General features: G+C 40.8%; 1 protein-coding gene across 1 annotated transcript in view; it reads left to right on the top strand.

Annotated features, from left to right (window-relative positions):
* Nucleotides 1–24,214, top strand: part of UBAC2 (UBA domain containing 2) — a 163,064-nt gene that overhangs the window by 40,729 nt on the left and 98,121 nt on the right. The gene's annotated exons all lie outside the window — the stretch shown is intronic.

Below are 24,214 nucleotides of genomic sequence, written 5' to 3'. Positions count from 1 at the left end.
ACATCCCTATGAATTGCTGAGAAAGGACTCTGGGAAGCAGCAATGGAGAATAGACTTATGGACACGACTGGGGGCTTGGGGAGAAGGAGAGGGTGGGAGTTATGGAGAAAGCAGCACAGAAACGTGCATTAACATGTGTGAAATAGATGGCCAGTGGGAAGTGTGACTCAGGGAACTCAGAATGGGGCTTGATAACAGCCTCGGGGGTGGGGGGGGCGTTCAAGTGGGAGGGGACGTGGGTCAACCTGTGTCTGATTCATGCTGATTTTGGTAGAAACCAATGCAATATTGCAAAGCAATTATCCTTCAACAAAAGTAAACCCAAAAAAAGTAAATTAAAAAAAAAGAAAGGACTCTGGGAGTCTTGAGTGGAATAATTTACATACTAGGAGTATTTTAACCTAAGAAGGGAAGTGAAAGCAAAGAAAAGAGAAGTGAGCAACTCCAATCATTGCCTGCTTGGCTATATTAACTTTTTTTTCTTCTTTAAAAAAAAATCATAATTTCATTTGCTTGTCCTAAAATTTTAATTATCTTTATACTTTGTATGCATGATTTGTCAGCTTTTAAAAGGTATGTGAACTTAAGTTTTTTTTTTTTTTTTTTTATTTAAGACAGCTTGTGGGCACATGCTCTTTTATTTCCTCTGACAAAACTGTAGTAAATCTGACTTACAAATTATTTAGACCCTTTCCTTTGGTGATTAAAATACTTTTGATTGTATAATGCTAGGTGAATGGGTTTTAGAAGCACAAGCAGCAACCCCGAGCTACAATTTCTTGTGTAGATGGAGATTCAAGGCCCAGTGTGGGCCAGTGACTTGCTGAGAACTCAGACACCGAGGCCTAGTCTCTTCTGGTACCAAGTTCAGTACCCTCCCCTTTCTGCCCTGGCTGCTGTAAAGACTTCCCACTGTGAGGTGATTACATTGATATTATTCACTAGATGTGATATGCTCATTGCTGAATTACATTATAATCAGTTTTTTACACACAGAGTTATATTTCATATGCAGGATAGGAGTTTGATATTTTACCTGGAGATAGGAACCTCTTATCTGCAGATCCAATCTTTTCATTGCCCTGCTTTCATATAGCCTGCGACAGGTCTTCTAAAATTCATTGCTGATTAGTGTTCTCCTGCTGCTGAAGTCAGCAGGTATGGAAAGGCATAGATCTCATTAAGAAAAGGCCCCTTGTCTGCGCAGGGAGATTCCTTTTTCTGACTCGACAGTCTCTCATGGAGAGGCCCCAAGGGACACAGCTTGAGGGTGGGCCCTGTCTTTCTCTCCGTCCTAGCCTAATGCGACTTCCTACTCCTGGCCTTTCACAGGCTGTTACACCAACCTGTGATATCCCTTCCCACCACACCCCCATCTCTTGATGTGGCTGGCTGCTATTTATCCTAAAAGTTTTAGGTTAGATGTTGCCTTTCCCACGAAATCGTCTCTGATCCCTGATGCTGGTTGGTTATTCGTGCCTGTAAGGTTCTTTAGCACTGGCTTCTTATCCCTGTAGTGGCATGTATTTGTATTATTGTTGGGTCTTTACTTGCCTTTTATCCTCCTCTAAATTGAGGTCCTTGAGGGTTTGCATGTGTTGTGTATGTATGTGTTTAACTGCCATTTAGTAAATACTGGTTGAATGTATGATTGAAAATATAGGTGAAGAAGTCGAGGGCTGAGGGAGTCATGGATAAAACATTAAGCCCAGTGTCAGCATCAGGGACATTCTGACTTGCTGTTGTGAAGGGAACCTGCCAGTTGCAAGAACAACAGAGATAAGACCACCCGTCCCCCCACCCCCGCCCCCAGCACTGCAGCGCTTAGCACTGTTCTCTGTTTCCAGGCTTCTCACGGTGATTTTATGGTGGAAAAGAATTTCAGTTAAAAAAAAAATTCCCCCAAACCATTTGGCAGCAAGTGAGTAAACAGTGGATCAAGAATTAAACTTTTATGTCTAGTTTGCTTCTTTAATACTTGAACCTAATGAATTTTTTATTCAAATGGAAGAACTTGTCTTATTTGGGGATCATTCTTGCAGCTTTAATTTCCTCACTTATATTGGGATATGAGTGAAAGAAAATTTTCACCTTGCAAATGAAGGATTTCACAGAGTTCTCTTCACCTTATGGAATCATCCATTTCAGGTCCATTTTTGAATGCTGGTTTAGGTACTAAAAGCCCCAAGTGAATTTTTATTTTAGCCCTCGAGTCCAGTGAATATAATTTAGTTAAGCCAATTTTACAATTATTGGAAAGAATGTAGTTAATAGACTTACACAGTAAATCCCCATTATAAAAGCATGCTCTTATATCAAGAGATTTATTTTGTCTGTGCCACAGATAAAACTGTATTTCTCATTCTTAACACATTTCTCTTTTCCTCAGTGGATATGAGGCTTATCCTGGTTCCTCAGACCAGTGTTGTGAGGAGGGCCCTGCTGTTTGTTACTGTTTATCTTGCCCAGCGCAGGGGGCCATCAGCAGACACAGGCAGAGCGGTGGGTAGACAGCCAGTCCCCACAAGTGAGAGGTGGGGGCGGCAAACAAGAGTGAGAATCTTACTTGGCCCTGATGGTCTCCCACTCTGATGTTAGGAATCTTTGTGCCTTACCCCTTTTCTTTTTCAAGCTTGCTTCTGAATTCACTGCATTTTTTTTTTTTTTTTTTGGAGAGAGCCAGGTATGTTGCCTAGTGGTTTCTGGATGAAGAAGGCTGAGATAATGTTTGTCTACATCTATGTTATTGTAACTCCAACAACTTAACAGCTGTAGTCTTATAGCCAAACTGGTTGTCAACCTCCTTTCAACCTCCTGTAGAAAACTTGATTTTCTAAACAGTATTGTAAATTCAGCATTTCCCAAATTCCTTTTCCCCAGCAATTTTTGTCCAACTTCACAATTTTACAGACACATAGACAATCAGATGGTTTACTTACCTCACAGCAAAGAAGTTGAATCCAGATAACCAAAGTGATAGATAATTCTAGTTAGATCTAAACTGACAATGAAAGTAGAGTTGCCTAAAGATATTAAAGATTCTTTCACTTAGAGGATCTTAGGAGAAGGCTTCTATATGGCAGTGAAAGCACTCCTATGCCCCCTAAAATCCCAGGTCAAGAATTTGTGGGGTGACGTTTCACTCACTGCCTGGAGAGTCATTCGGGGTCCCCAGGGCACAACTAGTTGAGTAGAACTCTGGTTATTGTGATGTACTGGGCTGCCCCCTACAGATTCTGGTCTCACAGTTCAAGGAGATAGTATATGTAGAGAGAGATGAATTTCTAGGGGAAAATGTCTAGTAGTATGGTGAAACAGCAGTTTAGAAGAAAAAGGCAGTGTGGAGAGTCAAGACTGGTAAAGAAATAAGGGGTGTGTTATTGAGTTACTTAAATCCAACCTTGTGTACTAGTGTGTGTGATGGAGGCTTTTAGTATCCTATTCTAAAAAGTAACTACGTGTCTACAGGTTGAAGGTTATTGGTTTAAAAGAGTTACTTAGGATTTTTTTAAAAAAATTATCTCTGCCGTTACTCTTATCTGTATTATCAGAGGTAAAGAGTCATCAGGCAGAGGTCTAAGTGCTTTACATGGGTCATAGAATTTAATCGTCATGCCAACAGCAGAGTATGTTGAGGACACAATAGTAGTTTCGATGCTGTAACCCAGGGATATTTACTCAAGATTCTCAGATTGTGAGATTGTGTTGTGCTCTTTCTCTATTATGGTGGTGTACTTTCTTTCAGTAAGTTTTGCTGAGATTGGTCTTACTTAGTAGAGAATAGTCAAAGTAGTCATTCAATCTGTAGCAAAAAAATCTGAGGAAATAGAACTTCCTGTCCTATCCCTGTTTCTCACCAGTGATTTGATATTCTCCAGGAAAAGTTTTGTAGCTGGATTCTGTCAGCCTGTAAATTTAATTTTGCAAGGGAGATTGCTGCCATTCCATGAGCCAAAGACTTTGAAGCATTCAAGAAAGGGTGTATCCAAATGGTCAGTAAACATGTGTGAGTACGCCCAACCTCATAAGTATTCAGGGAAGTAAAAATTGAAACTGTCATTAAGGATGTTACTACCCACACATTAAAGTGGCCACAGTGAATAAGACTAATAAGTGTTGGTGAGGGTATAGAGCAACCCGGAACTCTTGTGCATGGCCGGTGGGAGCTTAAATTTGGCAGACAGCTGGATATTAAGTACTAAGATGAAGATACATACACCTGTGACTCAGATTCCACTCCTTGGTAGAAATGCATGTTCCTGTGTACCAGGAGATGATAGATAACAATGTTCATAGGAGCGTTATTTCTAATCGCTCCAAATTAGGAACAGCCTACATGTTCAGCAACTGTAGAGTTGATAAATCAGTTGTGTAAACAGTTTTCTGCTTTTCACAATCAAAATGGATCATACAGGAGGTGCATGTAACAGCATGGACAAATGTAGTGTATATGGTGTGAAGCGAGAAAAGCCAGACACAAAGGAATTCATACTGTACGAGTCTATCTGTATGAATTTCAGAAAGTAGACCAAACTGAAATAAAACATTTAAGGATTCACACATAGGCAGTAAAACTCACCAAAAGATTTGTGGGTTGTGGGAGCCTGTTTTTAGAGGTGGGAGTTGGAGGTGTCTGTGGATCTCTCTCTCTTTCACCAGTGTGTTGTTACTTCACCCCTTGATTGGACGCTCATCCCTATTATTCACATTTTGGGTCTCTCTTGTTGACAAGGACCTGATCCATCTGTCTTCACATGTCTCAGAGCACCTAGCACCGTGCTTAGCACACAATAGACCTCAATAAATAGGCTTTCTGACTTCACTAGAGTGTGTGTGTTTCTTTTTCTGTAAGAAAGAAAACTACCATGTCCCTCCAAAATGAATGTATAATATTTCTAAATGTATATGATCACAAAGACATATCAAGCAAGAAAAATGAGACAAGATAGAGTGGTTGAGGAAAGGCCCCAGGGTGAACTTTCGCAAGATCAACACTCACAGTGTATCAGAGAAGTTGATACAGTTTGTTTAATATAGTAGAACTTGAATTGCATGTGTTTTCTGCTGTCCCATGCTGGTTGACCTTGAAGGCTGCTTTGACATGAACACTGTGCCTTTACTGCCACCTACAGGTGACCACCCGCCATGGCGCTCTTCTCCCTCCCATGATTTGAAGCCTCAGGGAGATTGAAATCAGTGTTTTCAAAAGCTCTTAGTTGGTACAAGATAATACAGATCTTTGTGTGCTATGTTAATTTATCAGTATTCCTACATTATGTAGTATTATGTAGGAGACATATCCTCATTCCTCTAAAATGGTTTGGCTTAGAGACCTTTCCTGGGAAGCATCCTGTTGTTTTTAGGAAACTGTTTTCCTCTATAGGACTTTGCCTTCTTGGGCTAGGACTTTGAGAAGATTCCACTTTAAATGTTATTTGTGCCCAATATTCTAGTAAGAGTTAGGCATAAAGGTGACCTTGGAACAAATTTGATAATGGCTTAAATTTTTTAAATGGTGGTAGAATGTACACAACATAAAATTTACTGTCTTAACCATTTTTAAGGTACAGTCAGTAGTGTTAGTACATTCACATTGTTGCCCAGCCAATCTCCAGAACTTTCCTCTTCCCAAACTGAAACTCCGTGCTGGTTAAACGGCTCCCTTACCTGCTCCCCCAGCCCCTGGCCGCCACCATTCTGCTCTGTCTCTGTGAATTCGCCTCCTGTGTGCCTCGTGTAAGTGTATATCCTTTGTGACCAGCTTAATTCACTTCGCATAATGTTATCAAGGTCCATTCGAGTTGGAACATGTGTCACAGTGTTCTTCCCTTTTTAAGGATGAGTAATATTCAGTTGTATGGATATATTACATTTTATTTATCCACTCATCTGGAAATGGATACTTGGTGTGCTTCCATGTTCTGGCTCTTGTGACTAATGGGAGTACACATGTCTCTTTGAGACCCTCCTTCAGTTCTTTTGGGTATACATCTGGAAGTGAAATTGCTGGATCATGTGGCAATGCTATTTTTAATTTTTTAAGGAACCACCATACTATTTTCCATAGCAGCCATTCCATTTTACATTCCCAGCCGCAATGCACAAGGGTTCCAATTTCTCTACATCTTTGCTAACATTTATTTTCTGTTCTCTTTTGTTTTGATAGTAGACATCCTAATGGGTTTGAGGTGGTGTCTCATTGTGATTTTGATTCTGTTTCCTGAAGATTATTGATATCGAGCATCTTTTTACATGCTTATTGGTCATTTGTATACCTTCTTTGCAGAAATTAAGTCCTTTGTCCTTTTTTTTTTTTTTCCTTTGTCCATTTTTAACCAGTTTTTGTTGTTGTTGTTAACTTCTAGGAGTTCTTTATATTTCCTGCGTATAATCCTTTATCAGATAATATGATTTGCAAATATTTTCTTTTATTCCATAGGCTGCCTTCTTAACTCTGCTTGCATCCTTTGATGTAAGGCAATGTTTTGGACATAGTTTTAGGTCCACCCAGTTATCATATTCTCATGATAAGGATGAATTGAAAAGCTTTAAAAATTTAAATGTTAAGATAGGGTAGGGTAGATTTTCCTCCATTTGTCCTTTAGAGACTTTCCCCAGTGACTTAATCTGAAGAATATTTATCTCCAGTCCTCAATGCCTTTCCTTCATCCAGCAGGGTGTAAAAGCAGGGTGAGCAGAAGCAAGCCATATCCCAGAGTTGGCTCACTTCAGAGCCTTCCACTTGCAAGTGCTTCTTACACTCTGGAAATTGCCTGTATTATTGCAATAATATGAAAATGAAAGAAAAACATTTACCTTTCTGTATTGTTCTCATTCCCTGGCTAGCCTGATAAATATGTATCAATGATTGCTTTGAAAATAAGAGCATGTTTGCTCATGAAATTTGCAAATTACAAAAGCTTCGGGAGATATGTTAGGAATAGCAGAGCAGAGAAAATCCTGTGGTGGCTCTGTGGTAAAGAACCCACCTGCAATGCAGGAGACGCAGGTTTGATCCCTGGGTCAGAAAGAACCCCTGCAGGAGGAAATGGCAACCCACCCGTCTTCTTGCCTGGGAAATCCCACGGAAGAGGAGCCTGGGAGGAGCCTGGCAGGCTACAGTTCATGGAGTCGCAAGCCTGTGAGACGGCGCTGCGACGTGCCTTCTGGCTGACCCGGATGTGCTTGTGGATGGTGTAGATAGTTGGACAACACACGCAGCCCTGGAGGCCGCTGTCTGCGTCAGGACAGGAGGGGATCACACCTGTCCTGGGAGGGGCAGCTGTGGATGTAGGCCATGCTGATCCCAGAGAGGAGAAGGGCAGAACAGGCTTCAGCTATCATAGGGACTGCTCGAGGAAAGAGGAGTTAAAAGTTGGGGCGTGTAGGGCATGGACAAGGGTGGGTGACGACGCGCCTACAGAGATGCTGCTGGAAGTCACTGGGCTTGGTAAGGGCTAGCTCGGAGGCACTGTCTGTCTCCAGGCGAAGTGACTCCCGTGGGAGGCACTGACTTGCTGACTCAAAGACTCTCAAGCAGAGGCTGGAAAAGCAGCAGGCAGGGACGTCCAGGAAACCCACAAGTTGGGCAGGTGGCAGGAGTGAAATTCCCATGAAAGCCCTGGAAACTCTGAGCATCTCTGCTCCTGTGCTCTTCGTGGTGGGATTCGCTGGTCGGCTTGGAGACCTGGAGACGTTAAAAGGAGTCCAGCAGAGGGACAGGTGTTTCCCTTGGGAATCTCTGCAGCCCAGTGGTGTACAGTGACCTTGTCCTCCGGTCCTCGCAGTAACAAAGTATATGCGCCCATGAGGGGGTGAATGGGTAAAGAAGGTGTGCTGTGTACACACACACACACACAACACAGAGTGACCTTGTCCTCCTTTCCTCTCAAAGATATACATGTCCATCAGTGGGTGAATGGATAAAGAAAGTGTGCTGTGTACACACACACACACACACACCGAGTGACCTTGTCCTCCTTTCCTCTCAAAGATATACATGTCCACGAGGGGGTGAATGGATAAAGAAAGTGTGCTGTGTACGCACACACACACACACACACACAGAGGGACCTTGTCCTCCTTTCCTCTCAATAACAAAGATATACGCGTCCATCAGTGGGTGAATGGATAAAGAAAACATGGTGTGTACACACACACAGAGGGACCTTGTCCTCCTGTCTTCTGAATGACAAAGACATGCACACCCATCAGTGGGTGAATGAATAAAGAAAGTGTGGTGTGTACACACACACCCCCTGGATTATTTACCCAGCTTTATAAAAAGAAGGAAGTCCTGTCATTTGCAGCAACATGGACAGACTTGGAGGGTGTTACGTTAGGTGAGGTAAGTCAGACAGAGAAAGACAAATACTGCATGATCTCACTTATATGTGAAATCTTACAAAATATAGCTCATAGATACAGAGAACAGACTGCTGGAGGTGGGGGGGAGGCAGGTGGCAAAATGGGTGAAAGGGATCAAAGGTATAAAATAATTTCTGGGGATGCGGTGTGCAGCACGGTGACTGTAGTTCATACGACTGTATTGAGTGTTTGAAAGTTACCAGAGGGGTAGATCTTAGAAGTTCTCACCAGGCATCCGGGACTGGTGCCCACACGGAGGCGGGGGAAGAGTGCAGAGCGGCTGGCTGGCTTGGAGAGAGCACGGAGCTCTCAGTCCTTTCCCTGTGTCTTGCCCCGTGCGTCTCTTCCTCTGGCTGGTCCTCAGTGGGTGAACGGATAGAGAAAGTGTGGTGTGTGCGCGCACACAGAGTGACCTTGTCCTCCTGTCCTCTCAGTAACAAATACATGCGCATCCATCAGTGGGTGGATGGATAAAGCAAGCATGGTAGGTATACACACATAGACACACACACAGCGACCGAGGGACCTTGTCCTCCTGTCTTCTCAGTGACAGAGAGAGTTATGTCCTCTTACAATATGTCCTCTTATAATAAACTGGTAATCTAGCTAGAGGAAAAAAAAACACAAACGACCTCATCACAAGAAAAAAGTTTTGTAACTTTGTAAACGGTGAAGGATGTTAACTAGACTTACTGTGGTCATCATTTTGCAATATATACACATCCTGAATCATGTTGTACACCTGGAACTAATCTTTTATGTCAGTTTTACTCAATAAATATAACAAGGACATAATTCCCTGCAGTAGGTTCTTATACTAGTGAAATAAGCTATTTGTAAAATGAGTTTTTCTGTATAATCTAAATGATTTATTTTGCTTGTGAACAAAGAATATTTTTAAATTTTTGAAGTATTTCCAGAAAATACTTTATAAATACTTAAGGAGAAGTAGAGTGAAAAATAATCTTAATAATTATTTTAAATCAATTTTAATCAAGTTCAACGTCAGATGACAAGACCTAAGTGATGAGTTGGTCGGGTGACATCTTTGAAACATTTTTAAAATAAAATATTCAGTGACTTATATTTTTCACATATTACTAACAGTTCTTATAGAACTTTAGTATGAACTATTTAAGCTTCCTTGTGAGGGGTATTTTCCCCTTTCTGAGCGAACAAGCACATCGGCAGTTTGATTGGCCTTGCCTGCAGTCACATTGTGAACCATTAGATGGCAGTGTTAGGCAGAACCTGATAAAAACTACTATGCATCTACTCTAAAAGGTGTGAAATGGGGCTCAAATTGTGATATCATTTTGTAATCAAAAATACGAGAGAGATTTTATAGTTTATACAAACAACATGAGCAGTTTGGATTACCTCTGACTATCTTCAGAGCCTATATACTGTAGTCAGAAGTTAAAAATGGTATTATGTATATGTGTTTTATTTATTACTAAATTACATGGCACATTATTTCAGACACCTTTGGTATAACAATTTTGAAAATCCTGTGATAAAAACGTAAGAATAATTTTAGGTTCTGATTATGACTGGGCTCAATATTGCACAATTCCAAATTTATAACTATTCAAGGTGAAGTAATACCCTTCTTGGCCCCAATACTTATCTTAAGGAAAAAAACAAACTGTTATCTGGGATAAACAAAGCGAATTATAATGAGAGATTTTTGTCAAAAGGATATAGTAATACTGTTTTATGTTTTGTATCTCTGAAGTCTTATGAGCCACAAACTATATTTTTATCAGAACGCACATGTGTGTAAATACTAATAAGAAGACACTTGGAATTTAGCAGAGGTGATAATATGATGCCATGTTATAGTCATTGGCTTCCCAGGTGGCTCAGTGGTAAAGAATCCGCCTACCAATGCAGGAGACGCTGGAGATGTGATTTCGATCTCTGAGTCGGAAAGATCCCCTGGAGGAGGAAATGATAACCCACTCCAGTATTCTTGCCTGGAGAATCCCATGGACAGAGGAACCTGGTGAGCTACAGTCCATAGGGTTGCAAAGAGTCAGATACGACTGAGCACGCATGCAATCGTCACAGTAATCAGCTTTTGTCTTCCCAAAGACTGTATCTTAGGTGATTCTTGGGCACAGAATGGAGTGATGGATGCTAGCATTTCTGTATCAATATCCAAGGGTATAAGTATCAACAACAAGTAGAATATTCTCAAAACTCATTAACTGAGGAAGTAGGAGGAAAGAAAAACTATATAGTTTCTATATATGTAGAAGTTGATGGTGTGGACATATGACTTCTCAGGAAAGATAAAAATAAGGAACAGGAAGCTGAACTATGGAGGGTGCTTTTTACTATACTGTCTGTACTTTTAATGCCTTAGAAAATGTAGTGATGTTTTATATAAGTTATTTTTTGAAAAGTCAGTTGTAGTCATTTTTTAGGATGTGAAGGAGGAATTTGCACAGTAAGGAAAAGAATACCTTGATGCTCCCTTGTATAAGGTAACGACCGAGTTGTGTTTGGGGGTGCATGTGTGCATGCATGAGTGAATGAGAATTCTGCCTCATCTCTTACAAGAACAGTCCACTTCCTCTGATTTCCCCGTCTCTTCACTCAACACATATTTATTGAGAACCTGCTTTGTGGTAGATAGTATGTGTTCCAGGCTCTGACCATCCTGCTTTGATCAAAACAGATACGGTCTTTCTCATTGACTTTATGTTATAATCTGGGATGGAAAGCAGTAAGCAAGATAATATAATACATCGTATGTCAGATGATGATATATTCTGTGTAAAAACAAATCAGCCAACCAGCTGGCCGGAAAGGCAATACCAGGGTGTAAGCAGGGTTGCAGTTTTCAACAGTATGGTCAGTAGAGGCCTCAGTGGGTGGGTGACAGTTGAACGGGGGTCCAGGGGAGAGCCATGTGGTGATGTGGGGGGCGGTGGGAGGGCTTGTATCCAGGTTCAGGGAAGTGCCAGCGTGGGGGCCCTCAGGTGGACGCCTGACTTGGGCATCTGTGTAGCCCGAGCAGAGGGAGCCAAGGGCCGGGAATCGTAGGAGGTGAAGTTGGGGAGGTAAGAGAGGTCACCAGGCTTTACAGGTCTTTGTACCAACTTCAGCTTTTACTTAGACGGTGATGGGAGCCATTCATGCGTTTTTGGAAGATGGAGGCATATTGGTCTACAGTGTTCAGTTTTTTTTTTTTTTTTTGGTAAAAAATGGTTCCTGTTCCTTTAAAAGCACGTGTAATAGTTTTGCACGTTTGCACATTATTCTTTTGCTTCTAGTTCTCATATTATCAAATTCTCCCTTAGGGCATTCTCTTACTGTATTTTGCAGTTTGTGATTTTTCACTGTGAACTCATTTTCTGTGGGTTTTGTTTGCTGCTGGGGCCCCCAGGTTCCCTAGCTCATGAAAGCATTTCTGCAGGAGGACTTTGTGTTTCCTCCTGCTGGATCCCCAGGGGTTTTTGTTGTCTTGGAGTAGCTTTTATGTTATTTTCTTACATTGGAGTTTCCACGCCTTTCAAGCAGGGTAAATCTAGACCACAAATTCAGGTATGATATTGGCCTTACATTGTGATTAGTTGTTGGGACTGTTTATCGTTTTCTTTTCCAAGGCCTTTCGTGTAAGCTAAATGTCATCACTGCTTTAGCAGACTGAACGGAATATTTCTAGCCTTCTCTGTAAAAAGTACAGGTCTTTTAGCATCTGTGCTCAGTCCCAGGTCTTCTTGCCTGAGCAGCGTGGGGCCGTGTCGTCTGTCTTAGGCCTGAAAATTCAGCCCCCAACACCAGGGGCGTGTATCTAGTACCCACCTTGGGGATCACTGAAGTAGCACGTGCTGTGATTTTTGTTTTTGTTCAGATATTTGGAATTATTACACGGGAAGTTCTAAGCACATAAAAAAGTGTAGAAAGCACTATAATGAACTCAGTTTCAACATCACCCAGCCCCAGCAACGGTCAGCTCGTGGTCATCTTGTTTCATCTGTGTCCTCACTCTCAGTGAGTCCAGGGGACTCTGATGGGCTCTCTTTGGCATCTTAACCCAGGAGCAGAAATGTGTGTGTGTGTGTTCTTCTGTGTGCGCTGCTGTACGCCAGCTGTAGGTCTCTTTGTATGTTCGTGTGCCCCATACTCTAGTATCTTTAACTGATTTTGCTTTTTAGTGGAACAAGCAACTTTTTGTTCAGTTATTGCAAAATTAGTGTAACTACTCATGTACTTTTATTCTTCCATATAAATTTTAGAGTAAGTTAATCAGTTATCTTAAATTCAGCTGAAATTTGATAGAGTATTGAATTTTTAGTTTGATTTGGGGAAGAACTGATACCTTTATCAAGTTTCCCAATCCAAGAGCTTAAAGGATCTTTCCATTTATTCATAACATCTGTGTTGTTTATTTGATTTAAAATTTTTCTCTTATAGATCTTTTGTAATCCTAGGTGCCATACAGTTTTTGTTATGGTGAATGATGTGTTTATTTATTATGTTTCCCAAGTGTAGCTATTTTATTGCTGGAGTAGAGAACTGTCAGTGATCTTTGTAAGTTGATCTTGGATTTGGCAACTATATTGAACTCTCTTATTTATTGATTATTTTTCTAGGTGACATGGTAAGTGTATGTTTTACTTTTTAAGGAACTGCCAAACTGTTTTGTTAAGTATCCATAACATTTTGTGCTCTGATTAGCAATGTATGAGAATTGTAGTTAATACCCATCCTCAGGTCATTTAGTGTATTAATTTTTAAAGCAAGTTTTTAGTCATTCTAGTGGATGGAATCTATTACATCTGCTGTCATTTTAGTTTGCATTTCCCTAATGACTAATGATGTGTTGAATATTTCTTCGTGTGCTTGTATGTTATTAATCCATCTTCTTTCAAATCTTGCCCCCTTCCTTTTTAAATTGGGTTGTTTTCTTATTACTGAGTTATGACTGGCCTTTGGGTTTTGGATGTGGGTTCTTTATCAGATGTGTATTTTGCAAATATTTTCTCCCAGTCTGGCTTGTTTTTTCATTTTCTGAATAGTGATCTTTGAGGAGCATAGTTGTAAGTTTTGGTGATATGTAGACTGTCAGTTTTTTTTTTTTAATAGCTAATGTTTACTGTGTCCTGTCTAAGAAATCTTTGTCTCATCCATGAGCATAGAGATGTTTTTCTTCCTTTTGTAGAAATTCTATAGTGTAAGGTTTCCCATTTAGGAAATCTCTTTTAGTTTATCATTTGCCTAGAGTTTTTTTTAAATCATGAATAGACTGAATTTTGTCATAATTTTTTGGATCGATGTGGTCTATGGTTTTTTAGACTGCTTTATGGTGAATTACATTTATTTTTGAATGTTGAATCAACCTTACATTCCTGTGATGAACTCCATTTGATGTATATTATCCCTTTTATATATTTCTAGATTTGATTTGCTAATATTTTGTTGAGAATTTTTGTGTGTATATTCATGTGTGACATTGGTCTGTAATTTTCTTTTCTTATAATATCTTTGGTTTTTGGTATGAAGGTAATGCTGGTCTGGGACATGTTGTCTTCTGCCCATTTGTTTGAAATGTTTGTGTAGAATTAGTATGTTTTTCCCCTAAATATTTGATAGATTTTCCATTATTCCATTTCATTGAAGCTATCTGGGCCTGGAACTTTCTGTTTTGATAGGATTTTTTAAAATTCCTCTATGAACTCATTTTCTTTTACCTATTAACAACTCTAATTTTAGTATATGTGCTGCCGAAGCGAGCACTACCTATTAACAACTCTAAAGATGGCAGAAAGCGAAGAAGAACTAAAGAACCTCTTGATGAAAGTGAAAGAGGAGAGTGAAAAAGTTGGCTTAAAGCTCAACATTCAGAAAACTACTAAGGTCATGGCATCTGGTCCCATAACTTCATGGCAAATAGATGGGGAAATAGTGGAAACAGTGAGAGACTTTATTTTGGCGGACTCCAAAAGCAGTGCAGATGGTGACTGCAGTCATGAAATGAAAAGACGCTTGCTCCTTGGAAGGAAAGTTATGACCAACCTAGACAGCATATTATAAAGCAGAGACATTACTTTGCCAACAAAGGTCCGTTTAGTCAAAGCTATGGTTTTTCCAGTGGTCATGTATGGATGTGAGAGTTGGACTATAAAGAAAGCTGAGCACCGAAGAATTGATGCTTTTGAACTGTGGTGTTGGAGAAGACTCTTGAGAGTCCCTTGGGTTGCAAGGAGATCCAACCAGTCCATCCTAAAGGAAATCAGTCCTGAATATTCATTGGAAAGACTGATGCGGAAGCTGAAACTCCAATACTTTGGCCACCTGATGTGAAGAACTGACTCATTGGAAAAGACCCTGATGCTGGGAAAGATTGAGGTCAGGAGGAGAAGGGGACAACAGAGGATGAGATGGTTGGATGGCATCACTGACTCAATGGACATGAGTTTGAGTAAACTCCGTGAGCTGGTGATGGACAGGGAGGCCTGGCGTGCTGCAGTCCATGGGGTCGCAAAGAGTCGGACACGACTGAGTGACTGAACTGAACTGAGAAAGAATGAAGTCTTTACAAGAAAAAAAAAGTTTCAGTGACTTTTCTCTACTTTCTCTTTTCAGTGTCATAGATTTTTACTCCTATCATTGTTACTTCCTTCCTTCTGCTTACCCTGGAGTTAATTTGATACTCATTATCTATTTTCTTAAAATAGAAACCCGGATCATTGAGTGAGACCTTGCTTTTCTAATATTTAGTATTACATGTGTTCAGTGCTATACATTTCTCTTTACGCACTGCTTTAGCTGCATCCCACAAGTTTTATTTTGTTTTTATTTTCATTCAATATCCAACATTCCCTGTGACTTCTTTGATTCATGGATTATTCAAAAAAAGTTTTTAATTTACAGAATTTCTCCAAATATTTTTCTGGTATTGAATGCTAATTTAATTTTGTGTAGTCAGAGAAACTACTTTGTATGATTCCAGTTCCTTTAAGTTTGTTGAAGCTTGTTTCTTGGTCCCCCTTGCTGAATACTCCAAATGCACTTTAAAAATGGGTGTATTCTGATGTCATTGGGTGGTATCTCCTGTCAATGTCATTTTGGTCGTTGGTTGATATGCGTTTTTGTGTCTTCTATATCTCAGGTGGTTCTCTGTCCTCTTGCTTTTATCAGTTACAGAACAAGGAATGTTGAGCACCCTTGTTTGAATCTGTCTCTCTCCTCTCTGATCACCCTAACTTCAGCGCTCTGTGGTTCCCCTTAGTTCTTGGTGGAGTAATCTTTCCACAAGTGTTTTCACAGTGTGTGGCAGAGCTTTGAGTCCTTATGCACATAAAGATATTTTTTCATTTGCTATCACTTTTAAATAATTTGGATGTTTAAAAACTTTTTAATATTTAAAAGTTTTTTATTATTTCAATATTAATTTTTTTTTTTTCCCCCACCTGGCATGACATGTGGGATCTTAGTTCCCTGACCAGGAACTCAGCCCAAGCCCTCTGCAGTGGAAGTGTGGAGTCTTAACCAATGGACCACCAGAGAAGTCTCTTCTTCAATATTTTACTAGTATTACTGTACTATCTTATTGAATCCCATGTGTCTTTTGCAAATTTGAGACTGATCTTATCCACTTGTTATTTGTTTATTCTTTGCCTTTGGAAGTTTCTAGAATTTCCCCTTGTCTTTCTTAAATACCACCATGGTGTGTCTGCGTATAGGTTATCTTTATCTAAACTGTATGGCTAAGAGACCTTTAGTTGAAATATGTGTGCATTCTTTAAATGACTTGCTGTTTCTTTAAATACGTTATCTCCATGTCTTTCTCGTGTTCAGCCTCTTACGCTGACCTCTGGGAGGATGCCTAAGTTTATTTTTCAAGCTTGGTTAATTTGTTCTTCAAGAGTATCCCACCTGTTATGTTTTTCATATTTAATGTTTCCACATAGTCTGACTTCATATTTTTAACATTTTATCTTATATTAGTATAGATACTAGTACATATTATAACTTGAGGTTTGCCTGTTCTAAAAATTCCACTTTCATTAGTGATGTTGTTTGTTGTTTCTCTTTCATTGTGACTGTTCTCTAAGGATGTCTAGTTATTTGGGCCTCTGAACTCATGTTCCCCTGAGGTGTGTTCAGCCTTTTGGTGATGTCAGAGCAGATCAGTGGGGGCACTGAGCCCCCCAAGATAGAAAACCCACAGTCGCCACAGAGACCATTTGTTACCCACTCCTGTTTGCTGACATCCCATTAGGCATGCAAGCTAGTTGGGGATTCACCTTCAAACTCTTCTAAATAAATCGTATTGAGAAGAAGCATTTCTTTTTTAAAAATATGGCAATTTGTCTGAGGTGGAGGAGGGAGGATGTAGAGGAAGAAGTAGGTGAGGGAATGCTATCTCTTGTTACCAGTACCAACCTTGCACTGTTGCTATTGACAGATTGTGTGAAAATCTGCTAATTAATACCTCGAGACAGTTTGTGATGATGTGCTTCGTAGCAATTCAGCTTTCATCTCTCTTAGTTGTACAAATAGTAGACCCTTGATATTAGAGAACTCAAGACACTTCTCTTCTTGAATTTTTCTTGAATTATTTTGATTATTTCTCGTCAATATTCTTGGTCCTCTGTTTCTGAAAAAATCCTACTCTCTGGGTGTTCAGCCTCCTAGACAGGTCATTTTCATCTCTTCCCCCCTCTTCCCTTTTCTTCCTTTTAGTGTTCTTGCTCTGCTTGCGGGGAGATGTCTGGAGCTGTGTCTTCCAATTCTAATTACCATTTTAAAATAAACTTCTACTGAAGTGCAGCATGTACATGAAAAAGTGTACATATCCTAAGTGTGGAGCTGACTGAATTTTATAAAGTGACTCCCATTTGGACACATTCCAAATGGAGAAATAGAATATCACCTGTACCCTAAAAGACCTACTTGTGCTGCCTCCCAGTCACCGCTTCCTTCCCATGTCTATCCTGCCTTTTAACCCTGGTCTGATTTTGTTTGACTTTGACCTCTATGTAAGTGGAAATGTGGTCTTCTATATCTAGTATCTTTATCTCAGTATCACACTGGCGTTGCTGCACGTTGCAGTAGTTCGTGCCTGTTTATCGTTGTGTAGTGTTCTTTTGTATGAATTACTGCTGTTCCTTCATTCTGTTGTTGATGGACATTCAACTTGTTTCTGATTTGAGTGATTATAGATGCCGTTGCCGTGAACATCCTCGATCATGTCTTTTGTTGTGTATATGTGTACATTTCTGTTGTGTGTGCACCTTGGAGTTAAAAGCTGGATTGTAAGGAGTACCTCTGTTTAACTCTGGTAGATGCTGCCAGTTTTCCTGTGGGTCAGGAATTTGTGAGCCACTTAGCCGGGTGACCCCAGCCCTGAGTCCCTCATGTGGTTGGAGTAGGAATGCCAGCAGACACCATGGTTGTCTGGAGGCCTGACTCAACTGGAAGACCCTCTTCCAAAATAGCTCACTCACATGGCCATGGACAGGAAGACTCAGTTCCTCCCCAGGAAGCTGCTCGAGCATCTTCATGACCTGACAGCTGACTTCCCCCAGAGCGCGCCCCAAGAGTTAGCCGTCCTTCTCATTTCAGTCCTTCTGCTGGATTTGTAGTGATATGTTATTGTGGTTTTAGTTCGTGTTTCCTTGATGACTAATGATATTAAGGACCTTTTCACCTGTTGAACAGCTTTACAGTATTTTTGCTATCCTGGTTTTTAATTTCCAGTAGCTCTTCTTTACTTTGCGAATATTCAATTTTGCTGGCATCCTGCTTTTTTGTTTCATGGATATAGTCTTTTTTTTCCTTGTGTCTTTCATGATATTAAGGATAATCCTCTACTTCAAGATTTTCATTTCTATGCACAGTTTCTGTTTCTTCTGAGTTCCTTTTTTTCCTCGTTTTCTGCTTTTGATATTAGAGGCTTTTCTTAAATATCTCTGAGCCTTTGGCTATCTGTTTATAGGTAAGCGCCAGTTTCTAAAAACGCCTGATTGAAGAAATGGATTGTGTGCGAGGGGCTGAATGAATTCATGGACTTAATGGTGGGGTCCCCTCATTGTGATATTCCACTGTGAACAGCCAGTGTCCGGGTGCAAGGAGCAGGGACGGGCCTGCACAGTCTCAGGATCTGTCCATAGGAATTTATTATTGTTCTCATTTCTGCAAGTCCCCAATTTCCAGCAGGATACATTTCCTGTTAGTGTTATAGAGGGACCTTCCCTGGTGTTCTTGGTGATCAGATTATATGTATGACATAAATCTAATTCTTCTTAACTCTGCAAAGGATCAAACCTTTTAGGACTGGGCACAGCTGATTCAGGAGGCTAGGAAACAAATATTACAGTGCTACCGTAATTATTTATTGGAATAACTTGGTTATTTAGACCTGTTTAATAGAAACAGTCATAGATATTTAATATAATTCTTTCTTAATTTTGTTGCTCTTAATGGACTTTCATTTGAGCTCCCCTGTTACTGTAGTAACAGTTGGTACCAAGAGGCACTGTTAACTTTTAATCTCAAAGTGCTAGGGGTTGGTTTCTGTCAAGCTGATGGCCAATTAGAGAGTAGCAGCACACCTATAATCTTCTGTGGTCATCTTGAATATCAACCGTTGGGATATTTTAAGGGAAGTGGGTATTGTGGGCAAAGTTAACAATAAGTGACAGTTAGCTTTCTAAATTACTTGTCCCTCTGGCTTGAACTTGGGCTCAGTATACAGATCACAAGTTAATTATCACAGCTGGAATAATGTTCAGTGCCTTTACTTTAGAAGTAAAGTGTTATTTCTCAAACAAAGAGCCGCCAGGGACTCCAGATTTGAAGTGATCACGTTATTGTGTGTAGATTAATAGATTAGATGGATTGAGCTAATAGTTATTTCAAATACTTTATCACTTTTGACTCCTATTTTAAATAGCACTTTTTGTGAAATCAGTATGATTATATCGATTTCAATTCAGTTCAGTTCAGTTGCTCAGTCGTGTCCGACTCTTTGAGACCCCCTGGACTGCGGCACGCCAGGCTTCTCTGTCTATCACCAACCCCCGCAGTTTACTCAAACTCATGTCCATTGAGTCAGTGATGCCATCCAACCATCTCATCCTCTGTCGTCCCCTTCTCCTCCCACCTTCAGTCTCTTTCCCAGCATGAGGGTCTTTCCTAGTCAGTTCAGTTCTTCACATCAGGTGGCCAAAGTATTGGAGTTTCAGCTTCAGCATCAGTCCTTTCAGTGAATATCCAAGACTGATTTCCTTTAGGATGGACTTGTTGGATCTCCTTGCAGTCCAAGAGACTCTCCAGCACCCCAGTTCAAAAGCATCAATTCTTCAGCACTCAGCTTTCTTTATTGTCCAACTCTCACATCCATACATGACTACTGAAAAAACCAAAGCTTTGACTAGACAGACCTTTGTTGGCAAAGTAATGTCTCTGCTTTTTAATATGCTATCTAGGTTGGTCGTAACTTTTCTTCCAAGGAGCAAGCTTCTTTTAATTTCATGGCTGCAGTCACCATCTGCAGTGATTTTGGAGCCCAAGAAAATAGTCTGTCACCGTTTCCATTGTTTCCCCATCTATTTGCCTTGAAGTGATGGGACCGGATGCCATGATCTCAGTTTTCTGAATGTTGAGTTTTAAGCCAACTTTTTCACTCTCCTCTTTCACTTTCATCAAGAGGTTCTTTAGTTCTTCTTCACTTTCTGCCATAAGGGTGGTGTCATATGCGTATCTGAGGTTATTGATATTTCTCCCAGCAATCTTGATTCTAGCTTGTGCTTCATCCAGCCCGGCATTTCGTAATATGTACTCTGCTTATAAGTTAAATAAGCAGGGTGACAATGTACAGCCTTGACATATTCCCTTCCGCATTTGGAACCAGTCTGCTGTTCCGTGTCCAGTTCTAACTGTTGCTTCCTGACCTGCATACAGAGTTCTCAGGTGGTCTGGTATTACCATCTCTTTAAGAATTTTCCACAGTTTGTTGTGATCCACACAGTCAAAGGCTTTGGCATAGTCAATAAAGCAGAAGTAGATATTTTTCTGGAACTCTTGCTTTTTTGATGATCCAACAGATGTTGACTATTTGATCTCTGGTTCCTCTGCCTTTTCTAAATCCAGCTTGAACATCTGAAAGCTCACGGTTCCTGTACTGTTGAAGCCTGGCTTGGAGAATTTTGAGCATTACTTTGCTAGCATGTGAGATGAGTACAATTGTGCGATAGTTTGAACATTCTTTGGCATTGCCTTTCTTTGGGTTTGGAATGAAAACTAACCTTTTCCAGTCCTGTGGCCACTGCTGAGTTTTCCAAATTTGTTGGCATATGGAGTGCAACACTTTCACAGCATCATCTTTTAGGATTTGAAATAGCTCAACTGGAATTCCATCACCTCTACTAGCTTTGTTCATAGTGATGCTTCCTAAGGCCACTTGACTTCACATTCTAGGTTGTCTGGCTCTAGGTGAGTGATTACACCATCTTGGTCATCTGGGTGATAAAGATCTTTTTTGAATAGTTCTTCTGTGTATTCTTGTCATCTTTTCTTAATATCTTCTGCTTCCATTAGGACCATACTGTTTCTCTCCTTTATTGTGCCCATCTTTGCATGAAATGTTCCCTTTGGATCTCTAATTTTCTTGAAGAGATCTCTAGTCCTTCCCATTCTCTTGATTTCCTCTATTTCTTTGCATTGATCACTGAGGAAGGCTTTCTTATCTCTCCTTGCTATTCTTTGGAACTCTGCATTCTAATGGGTATATCTTTCCTTTTCTCCTTTGCCTTTAGCCTCTCTTCACTTCTCAGCTATTTGTAAGGCCTCCTCAGACAAACATTTTGCCTTTCTTTTCCTTGGGGATGGTCATGATCGCTGCCTCTTACACAGTGTCACAAATCTCCGTTCATAGTTCTTTAGGCACTCTATCAGATCTAATACCTTGAATCTATTTGTCACTTCTACTGTATAACCATAAAGGATTTGATTTAGGTCATACCTGAATGGTCTAGTGGTTTTCCTTACTTTTGTCCATTTAAGTCTGAATTTGGCAATAAGGAGTTCATGGTCTGAGCCACAGTCAGCTCCCGGTTGTTTTTGCTGCCTGTATAGAGCTTCTCCATCTTTGTCTGCAAAGAATATAATCATTTGGTATTGACCATCTGGTGATGTCCATGTGTAGAGTCTTGTGTTGTTTGAAGAGGTGTTTGCTGTTACCAGTACATTCTCTTGGCAAAACTCTGTTAGCTTTTGCCCTGCTTCAGTTTTGTACTCCAAGGCCAAATTTGCCTGTTACTGCAGGTGTCTCTTGGTATCTATTTCACTGATTCTCAAAAAGATAGAGATCTGCCCAGGGGCATGTAAGTCAATTGGAATTTTGGCCTAGATTGCTCCACTCTAAAAACAGAATGCCTCCCAGTCAAGATAAAGCAGTGGAAGTTGGCAGGCTGCTGGATCTTCATGTTTATCAGTTTGCAAAGGATTCTGAGTATCAGTCACAAGAATGGTTTAGGTTTCTCTTCTTAGCGAGTCTGCTATTGTGAAGCTAAACCTTTGGAGTCTGAGCCCTGTTGCCCTCATCTCTTTTCCTTACAGACTCCACCGTCTCCTCTTTCCCCTTCTCTTACCCTTTAACTTCTGCCCACCCTACTCTGCTCCGTTTATCTTCAGTCTTCCTTTCCACTCCCTGCCACGCCTACTGGTTTTGTTAGACCTACCAGTGGTTTTAGGAGGTCAGTACTTAAATGTGGCTGCACAAAAGCAAAGTGTACTAGTGAAACAGAAGGTTCTCACATTTTTATTTAGAATGAGAGGTGTGAGAAAATACATACACCTGATTCCAAGGCATCAGGAAGAACCGAAAGGTCACTCCTTAAAGAAACTTTCTTGGACCATGCCCACCCTGAGATTAGGGCAGGGTCTCTTGTGATACGCCCTCTTAGGACATTTCTCATAACTCTTGTCACCATGGAAATTAATTGTGTAATAGATGGTTTAGTATCCATCTCCTCCATAGCATATAAGCTCTTGCAAGCAGAGACCATGCTAATCTTACCCATTGATCATGCCTCAGTTAGTATGGTGGCTCCCACACAGTGGGCACTGTGTTTGGTGGGTGCTTGGGTGGATGGGCAAATACGTGAATGAAAAGCCGTGTTGTTTTGATTCAGTTTCATCTCCTTGTGTGTGGACTATTGCAGTAGCCTCTCGACTGTTCATCCAGTCACCAGCTCCAGGCTGTCATCTGTGCTGTTCCCCCTCCTCCATAACTTTATCTCGTTCCTTTACACCTTCTTAAACCTGTGACTTCCTACTGCTGCGCTGTGAAGTCTAACTTGTTAGTGAGGCACCTCGGAGTTGAGTTCCCACCCACCTTTCCAGCCTCGTCTACTCAGTCCCCCCTTGTGCTCTGCACACTGGCCTAATTGCATTATTGACCACCCTCTGTCACTCGTGTGTCATTTCCCGTCTCTGAATTAATTTATTAATAAATCAAACAATTCTGATTGCAATATTCTCTCTCCCCTTTGCCTGGCAAAATTTTTCTTGACCTTCAAGGCTCTCCTTGGACATCTCTGCTCTATGAACCCCTACCCCAGCCAGAAGTGGTCACATCTTCCTTTGTGCTCACAGGTGACTATGCTTCCAAGTTACATGTAACATTTACCACTCGATTTTATACTTGTTTACCTAATTGACCCTTCTCTCAACTTAGTGCTTTTCAGAACAAAATCTTACTCTCTTTTATTGAAAGCTCCCTCAGCGTGGAGCATCAGGGAGATGGCATGAAGCCGTGAAGTGTTCTTGAACACCAGAGATAGCTGCTGCGATGGACATTTTCATCTGCCACCTACTAGTTACTTCGATATTTCCTTTGTACTAATGCCCTTTTCTTTCTTTTCTTTTCTCTTCTTCTTCTTTTTTTTTTTTTTTTGGTGACTTACTTCAAATCTGCTACTTATAAGAAAAATGTAAAAACTGAATTTCAAATATGAATTCAGTGATATGTTTAAAAGATTAAAATGTTTTTGATTTATAAAACATTCCCAGTACCATATCTGGAGAAAAAACATATAATACATTGATTCTTATATTCTCAGAAGAGGTTTTATCTTCTTTTTCAAATATATTTATTCACTTATGGCTGTGCTGGGGTCTGTGTTGCTTTTTGCTCAGGCTTTCTCTAGTTGCAGCTGAGCAGGGGCTACTCTTCATTGCAGTGCACAGGCTCCTCACTGAGGTGGCTTCTCTTGTTGCAGAACACAGGCTCTAGACGTGTGGGTTTTAGTAGTTGGGGCACACAGGCTCAATAGTTTCAGCTCATGGGCTCAGTAGTTGTGGCTTGTGGGTGTAATTGCTCTGCGGCGTGTGGAATCTTCCCAGACCAGGGATCGAACCCATGTCCCTTGCCTTGGCCGGCAGATTCTTATCCACTACACTACCAGGCAAGTCCCCAGAATAGCTTTTTATTAAAAGAAAAAAGTCTTGATTTATTTATTTGGCCACACTGAGTCTTAGTTGCGTCACATTGCGGCCAGTAGACACTCCAGTTGTGGCACGCAGGCTCTGGAGCTGCAGTGTGCGGGCTGCAGGATGTGGATCTTAAGGTTCCTTGAGCAGGGATCGAACCTGCATCCTCTGCAGTGCAAGGCAGATTCCTAAGCACTGGACCACCAGGGGCTTCCCAGAATAGCTCTTATCTTAATCCCAGAGTTCTCAAACTTCCCATCAGTTTAGTGTCCAGGTGTCTAATGCTGTGTGTCTGACGTCACCCGTCAGGAGTCAGCACACGCCGTGCTCGTCCCAGGCGGTCTGCACACACAGTGGTGTCACTTTAATCCTCTGTACAGTGGGAACTGTC

Source organism: Cervus canadensis, chromosome 9 (assembly GCF_019320065.1).
Source record: "Cervus canadensis isolate Bull #8, Minnesota chromosome 9, ASM1932006v1, whole genome shotgun sequence".
Lineage (NCBI taxonomy): Eukaryota > Metazoa > Chordata > Mammalia > Artiodactyla > Cervidae > Cervus > Cervus canadensis.
Note: the sequence above shows the minus strand (reverse complement) of the source record. Positions and strands in the feature narration are given on the sequence as shown.